The following is a 23,017-nucleotide window of genomic DNA, read 5'->3' on the forward strand; positions in this document are numbered from 1 at the left end:
GAGTTAATATCAAAAATATATAAAGAACTCCTACAACTCAAGAACAAGAAAACAAACTACCTGATTAAAAAATGGGCAGAAGACCCGAATAGACATTTTTCCAAAGAAAACATACAGTTGTCCAACAGGCACAAGAAAAAAAGTTTGATATCACTAATTATTAGCAAAATGCAAATCAAAAGCACAATGAAATATCATTTCACAACCGTTAGAATGGCTGTTATCAGAGACAAAAAATAATTGTTGGGGAGGATGTAGAGAAAAAGGTACACTGCTAATGGGATTTTTAAAGTGGTGCAGCTACTGTGGAAAACAGTATGAAGCTTCCTCAAAAAGAGGGCATGTATTGCATGGTGCACTGGGTGTTATACGCAAGTAATGAATCATGGAACTTTACATCGAAAACTAGGGATGTGCTGTATGGTGACTAACATAATATAATAAAAAAAAAATTATTACAATAAAAAACTAAGGCTAGAACTGTCATGTGATCCAATTCAACTACTGCATATTTACCCAAAGAATACAAAAACACTAAATCAAAAAGATATTTGAACCTCTTTGTTAATTACAGCATTAACTTATAGTAGCCAATATATGGAAGCAACCTAAATGTCTATGAATGGATGAATGGATACAGAAGATGTGATAGATAAATAAATGCTAGATGATAGATTATAGATAGATAGATAGTTGGATAGATAGATAGATGGCATGTACACACACACACAGTGGAATATTACTGAGCCATAAAAAAGAATGAAATCTTGCCATTTGCAATAACATGGATAGGCCTTGAGGGTATTATGTTAAGTGAAATAAATCAGAAGGAGAAAGCCCAGAACTCTATGATTTTATTCATATGTGAAATCTAAAAAAAAATGAACAAATAATTAAAAAACAAAATAAACTCATAGATATAAAGAATAGATCAGGGGTTGAGTGGTAAGCAAAATAGGTGAAGGTGGTCAATTATAGGGTGATGGATGGTAACTAGATTTTTGCAGGTGATCACTTTGTTGTGTGTACAGATGTCAAATTATGCTGTACACCTGAAACTTACATAATAAAATTAAATAAAATAAATAAACATTAAAACCTCAAGTACAAAAAAGATGGATAAATCTCAATCCAGGCTAACCAACAAACAAACAAACCAACAAACAAATACAAAGAAAGAAAGAAAAAAGATTAAGAACACAGATTCCTAACATCAGAAATGAGAAAGGGACATTAGTACTGATGGCATGGATAATGAAGGAATATTATGAACAACTCTTTGCCCACAAGTTTGATTAACTAGATGAAATGGACCAATTCCTTGCAAAGCACAATCTATCAAAACTCACAAAGGAAAATAGATAATCTGAATAGGTCTATATCTATAAAAAATTAAATCAATAATTAATAACTTTCCAAAATAGTAAGCGCAAGACCCAGATGCAATCACTGGTAAATTTTTCCGAACATTTAAAGAAAAAATTATTCCAATTTTGTAAAATATTTCTCAAAAAATAGAGGCAGAGGAAATAATTCATTCTATGAGGCCAATATTCCTAATACAAAGACATTAAAAGAAAAGAAAACTACATATCTTTCATGTATACACATGCAAAAATACTCAACAACATATTAGCAAAATGAATCGAACAATGTATTAAAAAATATACTCCATGACCAAATAGGATTTATCCTACATATGTGAGCCTGGTTCAATTTTCAAAAATCAATTAATGTAATCCATTACTTCAACTGTCTAGAGACGAAAAAATCATACATTCACATCAATCTATGCAAGAACATTATTTGACAAATTCAACACCCATTCATGATTAAAAAAAAAAAAAGTACTGAGAAAACTAGGAATGGAAGGATAATTCCTCAACTGATAGAGAATATTCTGCAAAAACTTACAGAAGACATTATGCTTAACAGTGATAAAGTAAAGGCTTTATGCCTAAGGTCGGAAACAACGCAAGGATGTCCCTCTGACCACTGTTATTCAACATGTACAGTATGTCCTACTTAATACAATAAGAAAAGAAAATAATATAAAAGACATACATATTTGGAAAGAAGAAATTAAACTGTGTTTGTTCACAGATAGCATGATGAAATATATAGAAAATCCCAAGGAATTGATAAACACAAACACAAAAACAAATTTCTGGAACCCGGTAATTCTAGCAAGGTTGAGGATGCAAGGTTAATATATGAAAGTCTTTCTTCTATACCAGAAATGAATCCTAGAAACTCGAATTTAAGAAGACAGTATTATTTACATTAGTGCCCCCCAAATTAAGTACATGTGAATAAATCTCACAAAATATGTGCAGTATCTAGATAAAGAAATCAACAAAGATTCAAATAAATGGAGATATATTTCATGTTCATGGACAGAAAGACTCAATATTGTCAATGTCAGTTCTTTCCCCATCCATCTATAGATTTAATGCATCTCCAATAAAAATTCAGGCAGCTATTTTGTGGTTATTGACAAGCTGATTTTAAAGTTTATGTAGAAAGTCAAAGGCCCAGGGTAGTTAACACAATTTTGAAAGAACAAAATTGGAAAACTGACACTATCTTACTTCTAGAGTTACAACAAAGCTACACCCATCAGTATAGTGTGTTTTTGGTGAAAGAATAGACAAGTAGATCAATGAAACAGAATAGACAGCCCTGAAATAAAGCCGCACAAATACAGTCAACTGATCTTTGATTAAGGAGCAAAGGCATTTAATGGAGAAGGGTTAGTCTTTCCAATAAATGGCGCTAGAATAAATGGATTTTACATGCAAAATATAAATTTAGACACTGACCTTTGACAAAAATTAACTCAAAATTGATCATGAGCCTGTATATAAAATACAAAGCCATAAAACTTGTGGAAGATAACATAAAGGAAAATCAGTTGACTTTGGGCTTGGTAATGCCTTTTTAGATAAAAGCACAGTCCATGAAAGAAAAAAAAATTGATAAACTGGACTTCATCAAAATTAAAATTTCTGCTCTGTGAAAGACACTGTTAAGAGAATGAAAAGATAGCCATAGATTGTGGGAAAAATCTTTGAAAAGTACATACCCGATAAAATACTTATATTCAAAAAATAGAAAGAACTCTTCAAACTTAATAACAAGAAAACTGAATTCAAATGTGGGAATAATTTGAACAAATACCTCACTATAGAAGATATACAGATGGCAAACAGGCATATAACAAGATGGTCAGTATCATTTGTCATTAGGGAATTACAAGTTAAAACAACATTAAGATAACACTACAAACCTTTTAGAATGTTTAATCAAAAAAATGTGACAACACCAAATGCTAGTGAGGACATGCGGCAGCAGGAGCTCTTATCGCTGGTGGGAAAACAAAATGGTAGTCACTTTGAAAGAGTTCGGCAGTTTTCGTACAACATTAAATATAGTTTTACCATACAATACAGTAATATTGTACCCAGCTATTGTCCCAAGCGGGTTGAAAACTTATGTCCATAAAAACCCCTGCACATTAATATTTTTAGCAGGTTTATATATAATTGCTACAATTGGATGCATTCAGAATGGCCCTTAATAGATGAATGGTAAATACACAGTTGTAATTCATATAATGGAGTATTACACAGCGATAATAAGTTTATTATGAAGGACATGGAAAAACATTAAATTCTATGTGAAAGAAACTAATCTGAAAAGGCTTCTTAAATATAATTCCACCCAAATGACATTCTGGAGAAATCAAAACTCTGGAGACAGGTTTTAGATCAGTGACTCCAGTGGCTTGCGGGGGAGAAGTGTATTACAGGGGAGTTTTAGAACAGCGAAACTATTTTGTATAAAACCATAATTGGTGGATAGATTACATCATGCAGTCATCAAAACCGTAGAACGTGCAATGTGAACTGTGCACCCTACTGTAAACTATGGGCATTAGTTAATAATAATATATCCATCATTCTTCATCAATTGTAACATATGTACCACCTTAATGCAAGGTGTTAATAAATACAGAAAATTGTCATAGGGAAGGAGAGGGTAGATGGAATCTCTCTGTACCCTTTGCTCAATTTTCTGTAAACTTAAAACTGCTCTAAAAATAAAATCTATTAATTAAAATGAAGTTTATTCTAAAGGCACAGTTTTAATTATTTTCACATCAAATGGCTCTCTTTTATCTTCTCTTTTGAAAAGGGGTATGCAAGAACTGAATGTATGCACGTGGACCAACAACTAGGCCTGCAAAGGGATGTGGACTATTGAGATTGGGGGCAGAATAACTGTCTTGGGATGAGAGTAAGGGAGAAGTTTTACTGGGATTGCTGTTTATGTAAGCAGAGGCTTGGAATTAAATATGCCTTTGTTAGGATTCCTCCCTCCAGGATTCTCCAGGATTAGATCCATTTATCATTGTTTGTGCCTCTGCCTTTTCCTTATGTTGAGTTCAGCAGTGGTCCCTGCTGGTGATAAGTCAGTCAACAGTAGCCCGTGGGACTCTACACACTTCCTCTGTCCCTGCAAGCAAGGCTGTGTTTCTCTTGAACTTGCTCCTTGAAGACCCTTGGCTTGCTTTGGGACACCTCTGAGAAGTAAAAGTTCACCCTTGTATGGGAAATGGGCTGGGAGCTATGGAGGAAGACAGATCTGGAGGGAACCCATGGGAAAGAAAAAATAATTCTGTCTTATGATTCCCATGACCTGGTTGTCATTACTCACAGCATTTTGTTCCTTTTGTTTTCTCTGGGCTGTTAGTAAGTTCTTGTTTAAATACTCCAGCCAGATCTCAATGGTCTAAACTAGATTAAGACCACTAAATGGAGTATAACATCCCCCAAAACCAGAATAGGCCCAGGAGCATCAATTAGTGAGAAATCCTCAGGTGATATGAATCATAGAAGAGGGGAAGAGGCCTGTGAGGTCCAGCATCTGCACAGGGAGACTCTCTCTATAGTTGACCTTGTGGAATAGAGGCTCTCATCCCTGAGGAGGAGGTAGGGATTAAAAGGCTGGCAGTTAGGCAGGCCTGATGCCCCGAGAGATGTGAAGGACAGTGCTACTGGGATGGAGGCAGTTGTATTAGGGTTACCTTGGCAACCTCTACCTGCCACCCACATATTCTAACGCCCTTCAGGCCAAGTTGTTCTGAGCAAGGAAAAGCCAAGAATCTCTGTTCTTTTTCCTTTTTCTAAAGAATTCCTTTTCCTCAGTTAAAGCTAAGAATCTCCACATCCACTGTCTGTCCCAGCTAAGAGACTTTTTGACTCTGGAATCGAACTTCTCAGATCCTCTTTTGGAGGTGATGTTGACATTAAAAATGTTAACCTATTGTAAAAGCTAAAATCCCCGTATCAACTTAAATAAACAAGCAGTAGATGTCTTATACGTTTTTCTTGGAGAGTTGCCAGCATTCATTTGTCCTCCTCAGTTTTGTAAAATGTAATAATAAAACACTTGGGATTGTGCAGCAAAAGTAACTTCTAGACACACTTATTATTCAATAATAAATGAGTCTCATATTTTGTATCCCATTAAGCACTCTGTAGCAAGGCAATTTTAAAAGAATTGGAAGTGCAATCTGGATATTCTAGTGGAGGATAAAAATTAATAAGGTGGGCTGGAGGAGGAACCAAAGGCTGAATTAAATAGGCCGGGGATTTTACTTTTTTTTTTTTTAGATTTTATTTATTTGCGAGAGAGAAAGTGAGAGACAGAGCACAAGTGGAAGGGGAGGGGCAGAGAGAGAGGGAGGAGTAGACTTACCGCTGAGCATGGAGCCCACAAGGGGCTCTATCCCAGGACAATGGGATCATGACCTGAGCCAAAGGCAGATGCTTAACTGATGGAGCCACCCATGCACCCCTAGGGTTTAAACCATGTTCTGGAACCTTAGGGCTTTACAAAGTAAATTTATCTTATGAAACTATTTTAATGTAAAAACCATAATCACTATCAGAATTTGATTGGCATTGTATGGACTATGTACCATGACTTAGTTTTCTTTCATTTCTCAACAATGTCATGTTATGTCATGTAGTATTTAGGACACATGTAGTTTATTAATTTTCCCCTATGATTTTAATGAGTCTGGATGCTGTTCTAAAGGACATTTAAAAATATAACCTTCCATAATTTAGATAAAAATTTAATATAAATTTAAATTTTCCATAATTTCAAAATATATTATTTGCTAGTTTTTGCTTAAGATTTGGTGGCTTTTAATTAAGTTTTTGATTAATATATAATTAAGCTTATTTTATGCCATTTTGAAAAAACCTTATTCTGAAGTGCAGTGGTTTAAAGGCAGTGCTGGTGTCCACTGGAGTTCCCCCTCTTGGTTTAGTCCTGCTCAAATGCGGAAGCTGTGCTCAGCCTCACATCTCTAACAGGTGTTCATGGGTTAATTGCCCTTTGACTAACGTAAATCACAGAGTATAGGCTGACATCACTTTGAGGTGCTGATGACAAAGCTTCTCTCTGACACTGTTCTCCAACTTCTCCAAGGTTCCTCCTCTTCTCTAGCCTTCAACCCAGCCCATGCCCTTTACTACCAGTATCTCCCTGGCAGTAGGCTGGCTTTCCTTCTCAAGCCATTTTTTTCCCCCTGGGGGAGGGACTTGTAGTTGGCATATCCCCTCTTGTTACCTTTCTGTATCCTCAGAGTCAAACTCTTTTACTCTATCACTGACAATTCTCTCTTCTTTCCTCACAAAGTCCTTGATGGCCCTTTGAAAAACACCTCTCTGGTCCTTCATCTCTGACGTCTAAGTCATTAACAATAGAAAAGCATGGTATTTTTAGTCTATCCTGGGAATGGTTGAACTTCTTAAAAAATGGGACTAATGACTTCTATAGAGAAAGGGTGGAGTTCATATTGCTAAAAACATGCTACAGCACACATAAAAACAAACACTTGCATAGCACTTCTTCTTGATTTAGATGGCAGCAGAGAACAAAGCCTGATGTCAGATTTGGACTTTACCACTTTCCAGCATGTGGGCACGTCACGTTGTGACTCTGAACCCTATGGTCTTCTTTTGTAAATTGGAAAATAATGTCCCACTCACACTCAGAATTAGTCTATATCAGTTGTATGATTTTGATTGCAGAACTCATCCTTGGGACCCCTATAAAGGCAGGAAATCCTCTCTGATCCTTGTCATCATAACACTATTACACACTCTAATTTACAAATCATATCCATTATAAAATTAAATAATAACAATGTTACATAATGTTTACCAGTTGCCTTTAATCTGCTGGGTTGTTTATGCATATACATTATCTTTAACCTTTGGTGGTGTATGGTAGACATGGACAGGTGATGGTCTAGATGTTAAAATTTTCTCAGGAGGTGAGATAAGGGTGGTACAATGTAAGTGTTTTATTTCAGGTGTAGAACAAATGGAGAAAATAGTAGTATTTTGCATAGAGAGATAATATGGCCATTTCTAAGTGCCAGCATTGCACTCAAGAGATGTTATGAACATCTGGGGGTAACAGAAAATGGAAAATGAGGAGTGAAATCCAGAGGGCCTGAGTGCAGGTAAAAAAATCTATCATCTCCTGAAAAGTGGCTCCTGCCAAGGATCGTACCCAGAACTTAATAGAGTGGTTAAACTTCAAATATGACTCAATAGCCAACCAAGGGAGGTCTGTTATGTTGAGCCCAGTGTTCTGACTGGGAAAACATGGGATCTTAATGCCTGAGTTGGGGATATGTGGACATATGACCCAAAGATTTTGACTAATCTAAACAAGATTTTGACTAGTTTGTCTAAACTATTTGTGCCTATACATATGACCCACTCTTCCCATTTCAGAGCTTATACTGCCCTGTACTGGAATTGGATGCAGAAGTCATGTGCCACCTTCATCATGATTACCCACAGCATAATCAAGCTAAGGATGTGTTTAGTCTGAAAAGAGAGGTAAGGAATTCCCCAAATCTCCAAATCCTAGACATTATGTATCAGATACAATTGGGGAGAACACATTGGGACTGAGTTCCAAGAGTGTTTTGTCATGGGGGCTGGAACATTTAATTTGATAGAGAGAGTATATTGACTTGGGGTTTGACATCCCAGCAAAGATTCCAGAAGTTAGTGTAAACTTGCTACAAGAATGACACCTAGAAGCATGGAAAAGTGATGGCCATAATTTTCATAGAAGACAGTGGGGAAAAGGATTAAAAGGCTTAGGGAAATGGAAATGCCGGAGTAGATGTACTATGTATGGTTGGAAGAGCCTTTGGAGATTATTTCCCATGAGAAGACTCTAGGACCCACCATTTATCAAGGTACACTGCTGATAGGAATACTTGTATCATTGAAATTTCAGTGGTAGTTCTCCTATGTGAAAAGGTGATTCTATAATAGAAGTGGAATGACATGACCCTAAAAATAATAGGGGCCAGGTGGCCAGAAGCCAGGACATTGCAATTATTATAATGACTGGCAAAGTGAGAATGACAGCCAAGGGGACCTGAAGGATAAAGAGTTGAAGAAATGAATAATAGAGCCTGGTATCTCTAGAGGTCAAATTTATGGCAGCTGACAAGGGTAATACTCAGCGCATACTAGCAGAATGAGTCAAGTGTGAATGACTAGGAGGCTGGGGACAGTTGTCCCAATAAAATATTTTGATTCTTTGCCCAGTTTCCTGACCTGAACCAGTTTTCAGACCTGAACCTGTTGGCTGAAGGGGTGACCTATTTCCCAAAAGGAAAGACCCTGAAACATCCAAAAAAAACCCAAAAACCAAACAACCCCCCCAAAAACAACACCCCCCCAAACCTGACTACTCCAGTCCTTCCTTAAATTGTTATTTATCTATTTACTTAGGTAACTGTGCACTGTGGAAAGGAACCCAAGCATTTTTAGGACTGTTAGACACAGAATCTAATTGCCATCAATACTGGGAGACTTGAAACATAATAATAGAGTGGGTCCAGATAATAATAAAGTCCTAGTTAAGATCTGGTTTAGAGTGGGTCGACTGGCCCTACAAACCCATGTGATGGCTATTTCTCCAATCCCCAAACGTATAATTGGTGTAGATATTCTTGGCATTAGTGCAATCTCCACATTGGAACCTTATTTTTACACAGTAAGAGCCAGCGTGTGGATGAGCCAAGTGGAAACCTTTGAAACTCCTCTCTTTGGGAAGCCAGATTAAAACTAAGCAAAACAAAGCAAAGCAAACAAACAAAAAATCACAATGACAGATCTTGATGATCTAAAGGATGAAGGGTGGAGGGCTTTATAATCCTTCCTTATAATGCTCTGATACCTACTAGAAACAGGATGACTCCAGAAGCATAATTTACAAATTGTCACAAATTCAAATGAGTAATTTTATAATTTGAAGCCTCTGGGTCAGATGTGCTACCTTTTCTAGAGCATATTAATGGGTCTTCAGGTACGTGGAATGCCATCATTGATTTGGCAAATGACGTTTTTGTTTGTTTTAGGTTTATTCTAATTCTAGTAAAAAAGAAGATCAGAAACAGTTCATATTCACATGTAATGAATAACAATATACATTTATAGTTTTCCACAAGATCTATGTTAACACTCTCTGTCCTTTGTCATAATACAGTCCAAGAAAATCTGGACCATCTGGGAATCCTCTAGAACTTCTTAGTGATCCATTACATTAATGTGATATATCCATTGGGCCACAGGGGAGAGAAACATCTGGCACACTGGAGGCCTTGGTAAGAAATGCATACATCAGAGAGTTGGAGATAAATACTGAAATGATTCAAGAGTCTTATACATACATACAAATTCAGGGGTCCCATGGTCATCCCCTCCATGTAAAATACACGTTATTGAATATTGTACCTACTGCCTTGAAGAAGGAAACATAGACCTGATGGGCCCCCTTGGGTTCAGGAAGCATCTTTTATTTAACACCTAGGAATACTGCTCTGGCTTACGCACGAGGCTTTGTGGTATGTCCATGTCGTAGCTGAAGCAGCCTTGCTCATTGGGCATGTGAGCCAACAGAATCTCTGATGTTGAAGGTATGGAGGAGGCAAAAGCTACTATACACCGTGCTGTTTGTGGTGAATCACACACATCTTGAAAATGGACTTCTGTCAAGCTGCTTGGCCCGAGTAGGGACAGATCACTAGAACCCATAGTCAGGTGACCATGCAAGTGACCATGCATCCAAAACCACCAATATGAGTTGAGTACCATCAGATCCACTATGCTTTTAAGACTGAACAAACCCAGCACCAATCCATTGTAAGATAGAAGTAGAACATCCCAGAATTAAGCAGGAGCAGAACCCTAGGATATAAGCAAGCTGTATTAACAGATATCCCAGATCTCCATGGGAGCCACTTTTGTTGTTTCGGTGCCCTTTCCTCAGCTCATTCTTCTGCCTTTGTGGAGAAATCATGTATGAATAGGTGGATTAAGAGGAAAAAGTCTAAACTTTTGGTTCACAAATGAATTGGCTTGGTTTATGAATATAAGCCAAAAATAAATGGCAGCTGCATGATAGCTTTACTTAAGGGTGGCCTTTGAAAACAATGACAAGGGAAATCTTCACAATGAAAAGACCTTTGGGTGACAGTCATGGTGATTCACTTTGTGTAGGAAGACAATGGCCTGAAAAATTGTGGCCTATATAAAATTATACATCATACATCAAACATACATACATACTTGGAAGCAATAACAAATATCCTGCTGATCTGGGACCTAGAAAGAAACATATTGGGAGATAAGGGACAAGAATATCTGGTATAGAGGTGACAGAGGTATAAGAATGCACATATTGGAGTATACAAGAAGTGTGAAGATTTTCCCATTATATACTAAGGCTCATGAGAGACTACCTGCCATGGCAGAGACACCAAACCAGCAACTAGACAAATGACTTAGCCAGAAGATGTCACCAGCCTCTGTCATCAGCCACCCAATGGCAATGTGCACATCAACAAAAGGGCCACAGCAGCAGAGATGGAGGCTGTGCAAGGATCCAACAGCATGGATTTCCACTCTAAACTGTGTAGCTACTGTCACTGTCGGATGGCCCAATGGCCTGTAACAAAGACCAGTGGTGCACCCACAATGTGGCAATGTTCTTTGAGAAAATCAACAACCACTTGGTGGCAAATTGACCACATGAGACCCCTTTCACCTTACATGCATATTTCCAATGACCATCCCAAAGCTCCTTCCCACAATCCCCCACCTGGGAATTTCCCAGATGGCTACACTAATAACATTAACCATGAGGTCAAAGTTTATTAATACTTATCCCAGAGACGAAGATGCAAATGGTGGTGGTGGTTGAATAGCTGGAAAAGTAGCAGAATTATAGAAATAAAAGTATCTATGCATTAAGTGGGGTAGAACTACATTTCTTATGAGTCCTTACCCAGGTGGTCGAATTTGAATCCTAATGGGTCCTCACAGGTGCCATCAAAAAAAAAAACTTGTTTTTCTAAGTTTATCATAGCATAAGGGCCACTTTTCAACTTAACACATGGGGTATCTGGGGTGTCAGTTAAGGAGGGAGGGACTTGGGGAGAGGCAAGTACAAGGCATCCCTGAGTCAAAGGGGACTTATGTTAAGCAGTTTTTACTGAGATACCACAAACTTGTGTCTCCTCAGTACAAAGGGAGGTGCTTTGTTCTCACATGAATGGACAGTATTCTAAGTATGAGATCCCATTTCCTGCCAGCAGTCCGGCACCTCTGTCTGAGGATTCATGAAGGGTCTAATCCACAGGCATGAGGTCTTACATAATGTCATGTCAGGTTAGGTGGCCCACTTTACAGCACAGGGCTCACTGTATCATACATCATACCACTCAGAAACTACTGTCTGGAGAGACTGCTGGAATAGCCTTCTAAAGACATTTCCAAAGTGCTAGCTTAGAGCCGATACTTTATGACGCTATCCTCCAGGTTGTCTCATATGCATTGAATCAAAGACCTTTATTTGGCACAATGTTCCCAAGAGGAAAAAACATAGCTGTGGGAACAGTAGGTAAAAAGAAGAATGATAGGTAAAAATAAGGTAAAAAGAACAAGAATAGGTAAAAAGAATAATTACACTCATTTACAATGACCCTGTGGAGGATTTTGTGCTTCTTTTTCCCACTGGCTCTGTAGGTGTGGAGATCATGGTTTCTAATGAGGGCACGTTTTCTCCAGAAACACAGCAAGACTCCCATTGAATTATGAACTACAGCTGCTTCCTGGGAATGTTAGGCTCCTCGTGTCCAGGGACCAGCAGGCAAGAAAGGAGTCACTGTACTGACAGAGGGAATGGGTCCTAATCATCAGGAGGAGGGAAGCATTGCATGACGTAGGCAGGATCCCAGGTGACCAGCTTGGTAATCTCTTGACAAATTTGACTGTTGATGGATAGGGAAGACAGCCTTGACTGGAGAAGGGAAGTCTGGGCAGGGGCTCAGATCCTTTGGAAGGGGTTTAGGGTTTTAACTTAACCCAATAGCCTTTCTCAGAAAGAGAACCCCACTACAGTTCTGGAAGAGCTGCTCCCCAAACGTACGTGAAGTGGGTCTGAATGGTGAAATTTTGGTAGAAATGAAAACAAGCTGTCCAAATCCCCCTTCAAAGAAGCACTTGCTGTGTAGTGTTAAAAATGATTACAGAAGACAATTTAGGTGATACAGACAAACTTTATCAAATACTTTATGAAGAGAAGTTCCCAAGAGTCCAGAAAACTACAAAATGAGATTGAATACAGTAAGTGTTTATAGGATAAAGAATAAGGACAAGGAAGCAAGTATAGAGCCCAGAGTTGGCTTGGCATTTGGGGATTGGCTGAGTGACATACTATATTCCTGGTCAAATGGAGCATTTACAGGGACACAGAAGTTACCTAAATTGTGGTTTGCTGACATGGCCCCCAGGCAGGAGAAGCTCTGTTTTGGGTCTAGAAATTTATTTCAATAGCAGATTGGGGAATGAAGTCAGCAGATACTTCTAGTGGTCAGCTACTGCAATGTTGTCCCATCTCACTCAAGGTCACTCTATTCCTGAGGCAGTCAACACCTAATGACAGAGCATGGAAGTATTACAGTAGGAAAACTCTGACTCAGTTTTCTACTGACTCAAGAGCCTCCTCTAGAGCCCTGGTGGACCCCACAGTGGGAAGAAGGGTCTGCATCAGCCAAAGGATGTTATGGGACACTGGCCCTGAGTCAGGATCATATGTGGAGAGGGAGAGACAGCAGGGTGTGATGCGAGAGCTCAGGCTTGATTTTAATCCTGGTGCTAAGACTTAGGAAGTAGGTGATGTGGCAAATGCCAGAATTAATCTACATAAATGGATAAATGAACCAGAGGTGCTACCATTCACACAAATTTTTCATTACATGGTTCTAAGAGTAATATATACTCAGTGACCCTGGTCAAAGAGAAGCAAGTCTTTCAACAATCATGCAGGTGTTCTCTTCTGAGGAAGGTGTTCATGAATCATGAATTGGGGCAGGGAGCCCCGCTGACACAGTCAGGAAGCACAGATTCTTCCTTTGGCCCGGACTTCCCATTCTAAGGCAATTTCCTTCCATTTGCTAGAATGTCTTTTAATTTGCCCAAAGCTGCTTTTTGTGCAAATAAACCAATTTTAAATATATGGTTTTTTTCTTAATCATCTAAAGAATTTTAAAAGAAATGCTTGTGATTATTTCCAAGATTGCCAGAATTTAGGAAAAAAGAAACTTTCAATACCTCTTATTCTTTTAATAGTTGCAAAATGAAACCATTTTCAAGTTCTTGTTTCTTCTTTCAAATTTTTTTCAGATGAAACTAATGAATAACAATAACAGCAATAATTATGATACTGACGAAATTATAATAATGATAATATGTATTGATTATAATATATTAATATAATGTATACTAATTAGTATAATGATACAATAATGATAATAAACAAACATTTGCTAAACCAATTTTGAACGTAGTTGCCAAAGTCCATGGGCTCTTTACTGATACAATAAATGAATAATATAGGTAATTAACTAGGTAATTGACCTAACATATCCAGATAAATTGAGGCGAAGAGAATTTCGAGCACTTATTACATAGAAAATTGCTCTCTATCTCTGCTTTTTTTGTTGGTAAAGACCAAATTGCACCGGTACTTGGGTGATACATTTCTTTTAGTATCTCCTTTTTCAGGCTTTAAACAATACCCATACAGCTAAATGCTAATATAAAATACTAAATGCTTCTAAAATAATACTTGCCGTATCAAGCACAGGAAGGCACAGCCCTGCTTTCAGAACTGACAGAGCAAGTTTAGAGAATAGAGTCAACCTCTGAGAGTGTGTGAGAGAAAGATGTTTCTGATGGAGAGTGCTTTTCTCTGTGGGACACCATGCACACCCCAACCTGCAGCTCCTTCTCTGGCAGTGTCAGCAAAGTGACGCTCCAGGCACAGGAAAATTGAGGAAGGATGTTGAACACCCGAAACAGGGAGATAGAGACTGAGAGGCGGTCATGGGCTTTCCTATTTTCTGGGCTTTTCAGCTGTCCACTTTGCTCCAGGAGAAGAGCTTAAGCTAGTCTCATGGCTAATGTGAGAGGGTACATGAGAGTGGACAGAAACAGGAGAAGGAATGGGCATGAGGAATAAAAGCAATGTTATTTTTAGAGGCTGGTTCTTTTCCAGTTGTGAGACCTCATGGTCTCTGAGAATTTTTGTGCACTGTGGTAGGATTTCTGGAGATGTTGGGGTCCTGGTTAGATGCAGATTTGTATTTCACAAGAACTTAAACAATTATATTCTTGAGTTCCTAGTAAAGGAGGTGGAGAAAGATAGGCAGATGATCGTGTAGGAGGGGGATTCATATACATTTAGGGAATTTCACCTAGAGGAGGCTGCTTGTGCCCTGCTTTCTGGAACACCTGGTTCAATACTTTAATGAGAACTTGAATGATAACTTAGAAAGTACTTTGTCCAGCACAACCTGACTCTGTCCTGTGTTGGCTGCCCATCACCCTGGCTCTAACTGGTCAGTCCAGGAGAGCACAGGCCAGCTCAAGTTCAGAGTATCCAACCCTGCTTGACCATTTCTGGTGGTAATTTTTGGTTCTTTTGTTTCTGAATCCAAGTCCTTGGGCAGAGAACCCTAACTTTACCCCACTCCCCTGGTCCCCAGAGACTTGCTGTTTTTCCTTACCCCTCTTGGGTCTTGTTGGTCATCAGTATCTCTTTCCATTCTAGGCAGTTTTGGTATAATCCATCCTCTGGCCTTGGTATCTACTGCTGTCTGCAGAGGACTTCCCAATCACATCCCCAGGCCTCCTTAACTCACCCGATAATTTGTCCCCTTGGTCAGTGCCACAGTTGTCTGCTAAGGAAGGACACTGAGTAAGACAAGCAAGGGAGTGAGTGACAAGCAAAAAAGGAGAGAAGAGGGATGGGCGCATGCGTACGTATTCATGCATGTACACACATATGTAAATTCATATACAGTGAACTTAAAAACAGAACATTTTTCTTTTGCATAGAAAAAGATCAGTCACATAATGTGGAAAGTGGGAAAACTTTGTGTATCAAAGAACTTCTGAAAAGACCTGGGAATTTCAGCTGAACACAGGTTAAGGGTCAGCTAGTGTTTGTGTGCTACTTACCATATACAGGCGCTGTTCTAAGCACTTTATGTATGTTGATTCATATAATCCTCACATTAAACATATGAGATAGGTAATGCTCTCATATTCCTTCTACAGTTGTGGAGACTGGGGAAGAATTCGTTGAAATAAAATCATCCAAGATCACTATGGATCTGGTAAATCACAGCAGGGATTTGAAATGCAGGCAATCTGGCACTCTAGTTTATGCTGTGTGAGTAAACTCACAGTCATTTATTGTTGCATGGTTTTGCAAAAACAAAACAAGTAAATAAGGATAAAGAAAACAGGATTTTCAGCTAAACTTGAATTTCAGATCACCAATGAAGTTTTTAGTACATATGTGTCCCATGAGATGTTTGAGATGAAATTAAACTATAAAATTGTTTATCTGAAATTTAAATTTAATTGGGTACCTGTGTTTTACCTAGCACCTCCTAGTAAGTATTACAGGTTAGGTAGTATAGTGTAGGCAGGACCTTCTTTGTTGTACTGTGGGCTGCATTATAACACTCAGAAATACATAGATCCTGTCTGGTGAATCATCTCTAAGCTCAAAGTAGCACTATTTTTTAAAATTAATTAATTTATTTGAGAGAGAGAGAGAGAGACAGCATGTGAGTGGGGGGAGGGGTAGAAGAAGTGAATCTTGGAGCCGACTCCCCACTGAATGCAGAGCCAATGCAGGCTGGATCTCAGGACCTTGAAATCATGATCTGAGCCAAAACCGAGACTCAGAAGCTTAATGGACCGAGCCACCCAGGCACCCCACGTGTAATAGTTAAGTAACTGCCCCTCAACTATTAATAGTTAACTAACACTATGAATGACTGAAGTGGCCGACTAACACTTAATGCAGAGCTTGGTAAAGATCATATAGCCAAACATGCATTTTAGGTTCAAGGCCTAAGTGGGGTCCAGAAATCAACCCCTCTCTCTGGTTTAAATCTAAGGCGTTTACCCTTCCAACCAGTAGCATGCACGAGAGAAGGAAAATCTGCACAGCATATCTGGGTTCAAACTTCTCATCCAACTCCAAGTAGAGGGAAGTAGGAAAATCCAGCAAGGGGGTGACTTATCCTCTCCCCATGGAGCAGCACAGAAGTGAGCAAGCAGAGAATGATTATATGACCAAGTGAACGAAAGAGCAAAGAACAAGTTCTGGTATGAATTTTTTAGACAGAAGGTAAATTTGGTATGTGGGCCCTGTCCCCTATACCCCTGCACAGTGTCAGCAGCAAACACACTGAAGAAAAGCCTTTCCTCCCCGTTAGGAGCTCAGAGGAGGCTGTTAGTCGAGGACTAAAGGCATGGGGGTGGGGGCTGCATCCCCAGCTGGGGTGACTGGAGGACCAGGTGTCAAAATAGGAAAGAAGGCACAGGCTGTTCCCAGTCTCAGAGAGGAAGAATGTGGAAAGGAAAGTACCCCATCCTCCCAATGATATTCTGTACCTGGCCAGCAAGAATACCCTCCCTGAGAGCAGAGTTTTATAAACCCCAAAGTTTCCTAGAAATAAAACACCGTAGTTTCAGATTAGTAATTTGTTTTACCAGAGACTTTAAATTACTTAATTAATCACCATGATCAAAGGATACATCTGGACAAATTAATGCTAAACTATCAAAGTAATAGTAAGATTCCTACTTGAAATAAGTTCAGGATAACAGAGGTAGGCATTGATGTACTTAGTCCTTGAAGAACTTTGATAGAAGATGAAATATTAAGTCAGTGCAAAGATACCCTTAGTTATTTGTTTAGAAATTATGTGTCTCTTATTAGAAACAACACTGATTTTTTTTATTGGACATGACAAAGTATATTACTAAGCTTCCTCATAAACTAGTGTTCTTTCATAATTGTTAAGCAATTTATGTGTGTCTTATTATGGAAAATCATAAATGGAAGTCTGGTACATTGGTTTGAAAATATATTTCCCCCCTCACAGTTTTCCACCTGTGTTCTCTCCAGAAATAGCAGATGCTGTTGTTGGATCACAGAAATCTGGAGAAGTCAGCAACATCAATCATTATTATTGCTGTTGTTATAATTATTATCAATTAGTATATACCCACTCTGCTACAATAGACATATGGGAAAGGTCCAATGCCAGATTATAAAAAGTTTGCAGTAAATAGTAGATGAAAGCAGATACAGCAGGAATGTTGCACACACACCCACATACACACATACACTCACACAGAAAGTGGCAGATGCCAGTAGGCATATAGGGTCATTTGCCAGAAATAATATTCTTTTTGGTATAAGAATTTGTGTTTATCTATTTTCACTTCCCCCCCTTTTCTTCCTTCTTCACCTTTTTGTCTTGTCTTTTCTTTTCTTTTGTTTTTTCTTTTCTTTTCTCTTTTGTGTGTGTGTGTGTGTGTGTGTGCGTATGTGTGTGCGCACGTGTGTGCACACATCCGCATGTGCACACAGGAAAGTATCAAGGGTTTGATGATAGGCTATGGGAAGGAGTTCATCTGAAAAGCCCAGAGAAGGCTAATCTGGGAAAATGTTGGACTGGATGAGGATTCCATCTAGTTTGGCAATTCAGAAGTACTTTTAGAAACAGCTTTTGCTGAGACTGTGGGGATTAAGGATGACTGGGAACAGATTTTTCCAGGTTTCATGGTGAATTTTACCTCCCTCCCCCACCTTTTTTTAAACCATTCTTCCACCCATCTCCCCTTTCTTACTTTCCTAACTTCTTTATTCTGAAGACTGGGGATATAATTAGCATAAGAAATTCCTGTGTTCCCCCCTGCCCCCAATGAGAGACTTGGGCTCAAGAGGATATAGCGCAATCTCACTGGCATCGGAAAACCCAGGGTCTGAAGCCAGAATGCTCTAGAATGGGGCACAGGGAGCAACATCCTCTTCATTCCTTAAACCCTCAAATGAAAATCAGGTTAATGCAGTGACCTCCCCCCACCTCCAAGACCTTGACTCTGACCGGATGGGTGATAGGCAGTGCACAGATGTTTTTACCACATGCAGTACTATGAGGAGAAGCTTTGCTCTATGGACTTAACCACATTTTCTTGTCAAAAAACAAGAAACAAAAAAGCCCAATGTAAAATAAGAATATGAAAGGTCTTAGGATTTTGATTCAAGACTATTCAAATGTAGTGACGCGTCCTTTTGGCCAACTTCTGTGGCTGACAGCCTCCTGCACACTGGCAGAGTCCCACTTGGAACACAGAATCATCTCCTTTTTTGCCCAACATTTTTTTCCATAATTTCAAAGTGAATGAAGAGAAAACTGGCAGATCTTAAAAGAGAATTAGAAACATTCATAAGCATGGTTGCATATTTTAGCAACCCCTTCAATAATTGATGAAACAATCAGACAGAAATAAATAACAATTTATTAACCAGCTTGACATAATTAATATTTATAGAACACTATACCCAACTGAGGGATAAAAATTATTTTAGAGGACACAATGGGATATCATGTATGTTACCCAATGCCAGACCGCAAAATAAGTATCAATAAACTTCAAAAAATTAAAATATTATAGAATATATTTTGACTATAATTAAATTTAATTAAGTATTAATAAGATATCCAGAATACCTACAAATATGTGAAAATTATATAGTCTATGTTGCTATAAACCATAGATCAAATAATTAATCATAATCACAAGGGAAATTAGAAAATATTCTGAATGAAATGATACTTGAAAATACAGTATATCAAAATTTCTGGGATTTACTAAACCTATATAAAAACTTATGACTTTAAAAGCTTATATTAGAAAAGGAAAAAGCTTAACATTAATGAACTATGTTTTTGCCATAAGAAGATAGAAAAATAAAAGCAAATTAAATCCAAAGTAGCAAAGAAATAACAATCAGAAATCAATGAAATACAGGTCAAAAAAAGAGAAAACTTACAAAGTCAAAATTTAATTCTTTGAAAATGGAAAAGTCAGTACTTGAATTAATACGGAATTAGAAGGACCCCTGAATAGACAAAACAAGAGTGAAAAAGATCAATAAATTTGGATGACTCTTATGTCCCAATTTCAGAACTTACTATGAAGGTGCAGCCATCAAAGCAGTGTGGTGATGGCATAAGGGTTTAAATAGATACCAGTGAATGTAACTGAGAGTCCAGAAATTTAAACATGTTTGGCTGATTGATTTTTGGCAAAGGTGCAAGAACATTCAATGAGGAAGTATAGTCTCTTCAACAAATGGTGCTGGGGAAACCAGATAACTATACACAAAAGCAGGAAATTAGACTTCTACCTCACTCCATATATAAAACCTAACTTGAAATGGATCAAAGACAAACACGTAAGAGCTCAAACTCAAACTAGTAAAAGAAGACATAGGGGTAAATCTTCATGACCTCAGCTTTGGCCATGGATTCATAGATTTAACATCAAATTCATGAGAATGAGACACTAATAATACTATGAAATGATGGCTCTTATTTGAGAGTACATGTTTGTGGCCTTTCAAAATTCGGAGTTGGAGACTGAACCCTCCCTAAGCCTGTATTTGGAGAAGGAGCTGCTAAGGAAGTAATTATGGATAAATGAGGTCATTTAACTTTATGATGGGTGGGGCTTTGCTCTGATAGGATTAGTATCTTTACGGGAAGAGACACCAGAGAGCTCATCCTTCATCCCACTCTCTTTCCATGAGCACCCACTGAAGAAAAATTACATGAAGACACAGCAAGAAAGGTGTCTGCCTGCAATCCTAGGAGAGAATCTTCGCTAAAACCCAACCATACTGGTATTTTGATCTTGGATTTCTGGCTTCCAGGACTGTGGGAAAATCAATTTCTGCTGTTTAAGCCATCAATCTGTGGTATGCTATTATGACAGCCTGATCAGTGTAATACGAACCTTGAAAAGCATACTAAGTTTAAAAAGCCGGATATAAACATCACATACTGTGTGACCTCTTTTTTTTTTTTTTTTAAGATTTTTATTTTCAAGTAATCTCTACACCCAATGTGCTGCTTGAACTCACAACCTGGAGATCAAGAGTCACTTGTTCCACCAAAACTGAGCCAGGCAGGCGCCCCTGTATAACCACTTTTATATGAAATATCCAGAGAGGAAAACCCTTAGAGATAGAAAGTAGATTAGTGATTGCTTGGGGATAGGGCAAGGATGGGTAAATGACGTGTGCATGAGGAATGAGGCGGATTACTCAATGGGTATGAATGTTCTGGGGTTTTAAAAGCTTTGAAAGCAGAAAGAGGTGCGATTGTGCAACACTGAAGGTACTAAATGCCACTGAATTCTATACATTAAAATGGCTAGTTGATGTTATGTGAATTTCATCTCATTAAAAAAGTTAATTCTTTGGAAAGAATAATACATTTGATAAACTTTTGGTACAAATGATTAAGAAAAAAAGGAGAATACAGATTATCAACATTAAAGTGGGAATATCGCTACATGACCTTACAGATATAAAATGATAATAAGGAATATAAGAAAAATCTTTTTACAATAACTTTGCTAACTTACATTAGAAGAACAAATTAATTGAGAAAACACTCATTTTCAAAAATGGTTTAAGAAGGAAAAAGCGAAATACTCTATCTGGGGAAGAAATTAAAATTTTAATCAAATGTCTTCTCATAAACTAAATTTCAGGCTCAGATGATTTTATTGGTAAACTCTATCAAAAATTTAAGGAAGAAATAATACTGGTATAAAACAAACTCTGTCCAGAAACCAGAGGAGAGAATGTTTTCTAAGTCATTTTATGAACATAACTCCAAGCCAAAATTGACAAATATTTTATGAGAAGAAAAATACAAATACACTTCTAGAACATAGAAACAAAACTTCCCCCCCTTTTTTTTGGTCATTATAACTAGCATGGTGATCTTTACTTTTTTATTTTGATTCTTTTTATTATGTTCAGATAGCCACTGTACAGTACTCAACAGTTTTTGATGTAGTGTTCAATGATTCTTTAGTTGCATATAACAGTTAGTGCTCATGACAACACGTGCCCTCCCTAATACCCAACACCCTGATGTCCCATCCCCCCACACCCCTCCCCTCTGAAACCCTCAGTCTCTTTCCCCAGGGTCCATAGTCTCTCATGGTTCATCTGTCTCCCTCTCTGATTTCTCCCCCTTCAGATTTCCCTCCCTTACCCTATGGTCCCCCGTGCTGTTGCTTGTTCCACATAAGTAAAACCATACAATAATTGTCTTTCTCTGCTTGACTTATTTCACTTAGCACAATCCCCTCCAGTTACACCCATGTTGATGCAAATGGTGGGTATTCATTCTTTCTGATGGCTGAATAATATTCCGTTGTGTATATGGACCACATCTTCTTTGTCCATTCATCTGTTAAAGGGCATCTTGGCTCCTTCCACAGTTTGGCTATTGTGAACATTGCTGCTAAGAACATTGGGGTACATGTGCCCCTTCTTTTCATTACATCTGTATCTTTGGGATAAATACATACATAGTAGTGCAATTTCTGGGTTGTAGGGTAGCTCTATTTTTAACATCTTGAGGAACCGCCATACTGTTTTCCAGGGTGGCTGTAACAGCTTGCATTTCCACCAACAGTGTAAGAGGGTTCCCCTTTCTCCACATCCTCGCCAACATTTGTTGTTTCAGTTTTGTTAATTTTTGCTATTCTAACTGGTGTAAGGTGGTATCTCATTGTGATTTTGGTTTGTATTTCCCTCACGGCTAGTGATGTTGAGCATTTTTTTTTCATGTGTCTGTTAGCCATTTGTATATCTTCTTTGAAGAAATGTCTGTTCATGTCTTCTGCCCATTTTTTGATGGGGTTATTTGTTTTTTGAGTATTGAACTTGAGAAGTTCTTTATAGATCTTGGATACCAGCCCTTTATCTGTAATGTTATTTGCAAATAACCTTTATCTGTAATGCTATTTGCAAATAACCGTGGGTTGCCTCTTAGTTTTGTTGACTATTTCCTTTGCTGTGCAGAAGCTTTTTATCTTGATGAAGTCCCCAAAGTTCATTTTTGCTTTTGTTTCCCTTGCCTTTGGAGATGTGTCTTGAAAGATGTTGCTGTGACCAATGTTGAAGAGGTTACTGCCTATGTTCTCCTCTAGGATTTTGTTGGGTTCCTGTCTCACACTGAGGTCTTTCATCCATTTTGAGTTTATCTTTGTGTATGGTGTAAGAGAATGGTCCAGTTTCATTCCTCTGTATGTAGCTGTCCAGTATTCCCAATACTATTTGTTGAAGAAACCATCTTTTTCCCATTGGATATTTTTTCCTGGTTTGTCAAAGATTAGTTGACCACAGAGTTGAGGGTCCATTTCTGGGTTCTCTATTCTGTTCCATTGGTCTATGTGTCAGTTTTTGTGCCAGTACCATGCTGTGTTGGTGATCACAGCTTTGT

The sequence above is a fragment of the Ursus arctos genome, unplaced genomic scaffold, assembly GCF_023065955.2.
Source record: "Ursus arctos isolate Adak ecotype North America unplaced genomic scaffold, UrsArc2.0 scaffold_22, whole genome shotgun sequence".
Taxonomy (NCBI): Eukaryota; Metazoa; Chordata; class Mammalia; order Carnivora; family Ursidae; genus Ursus; species Ursus arctos.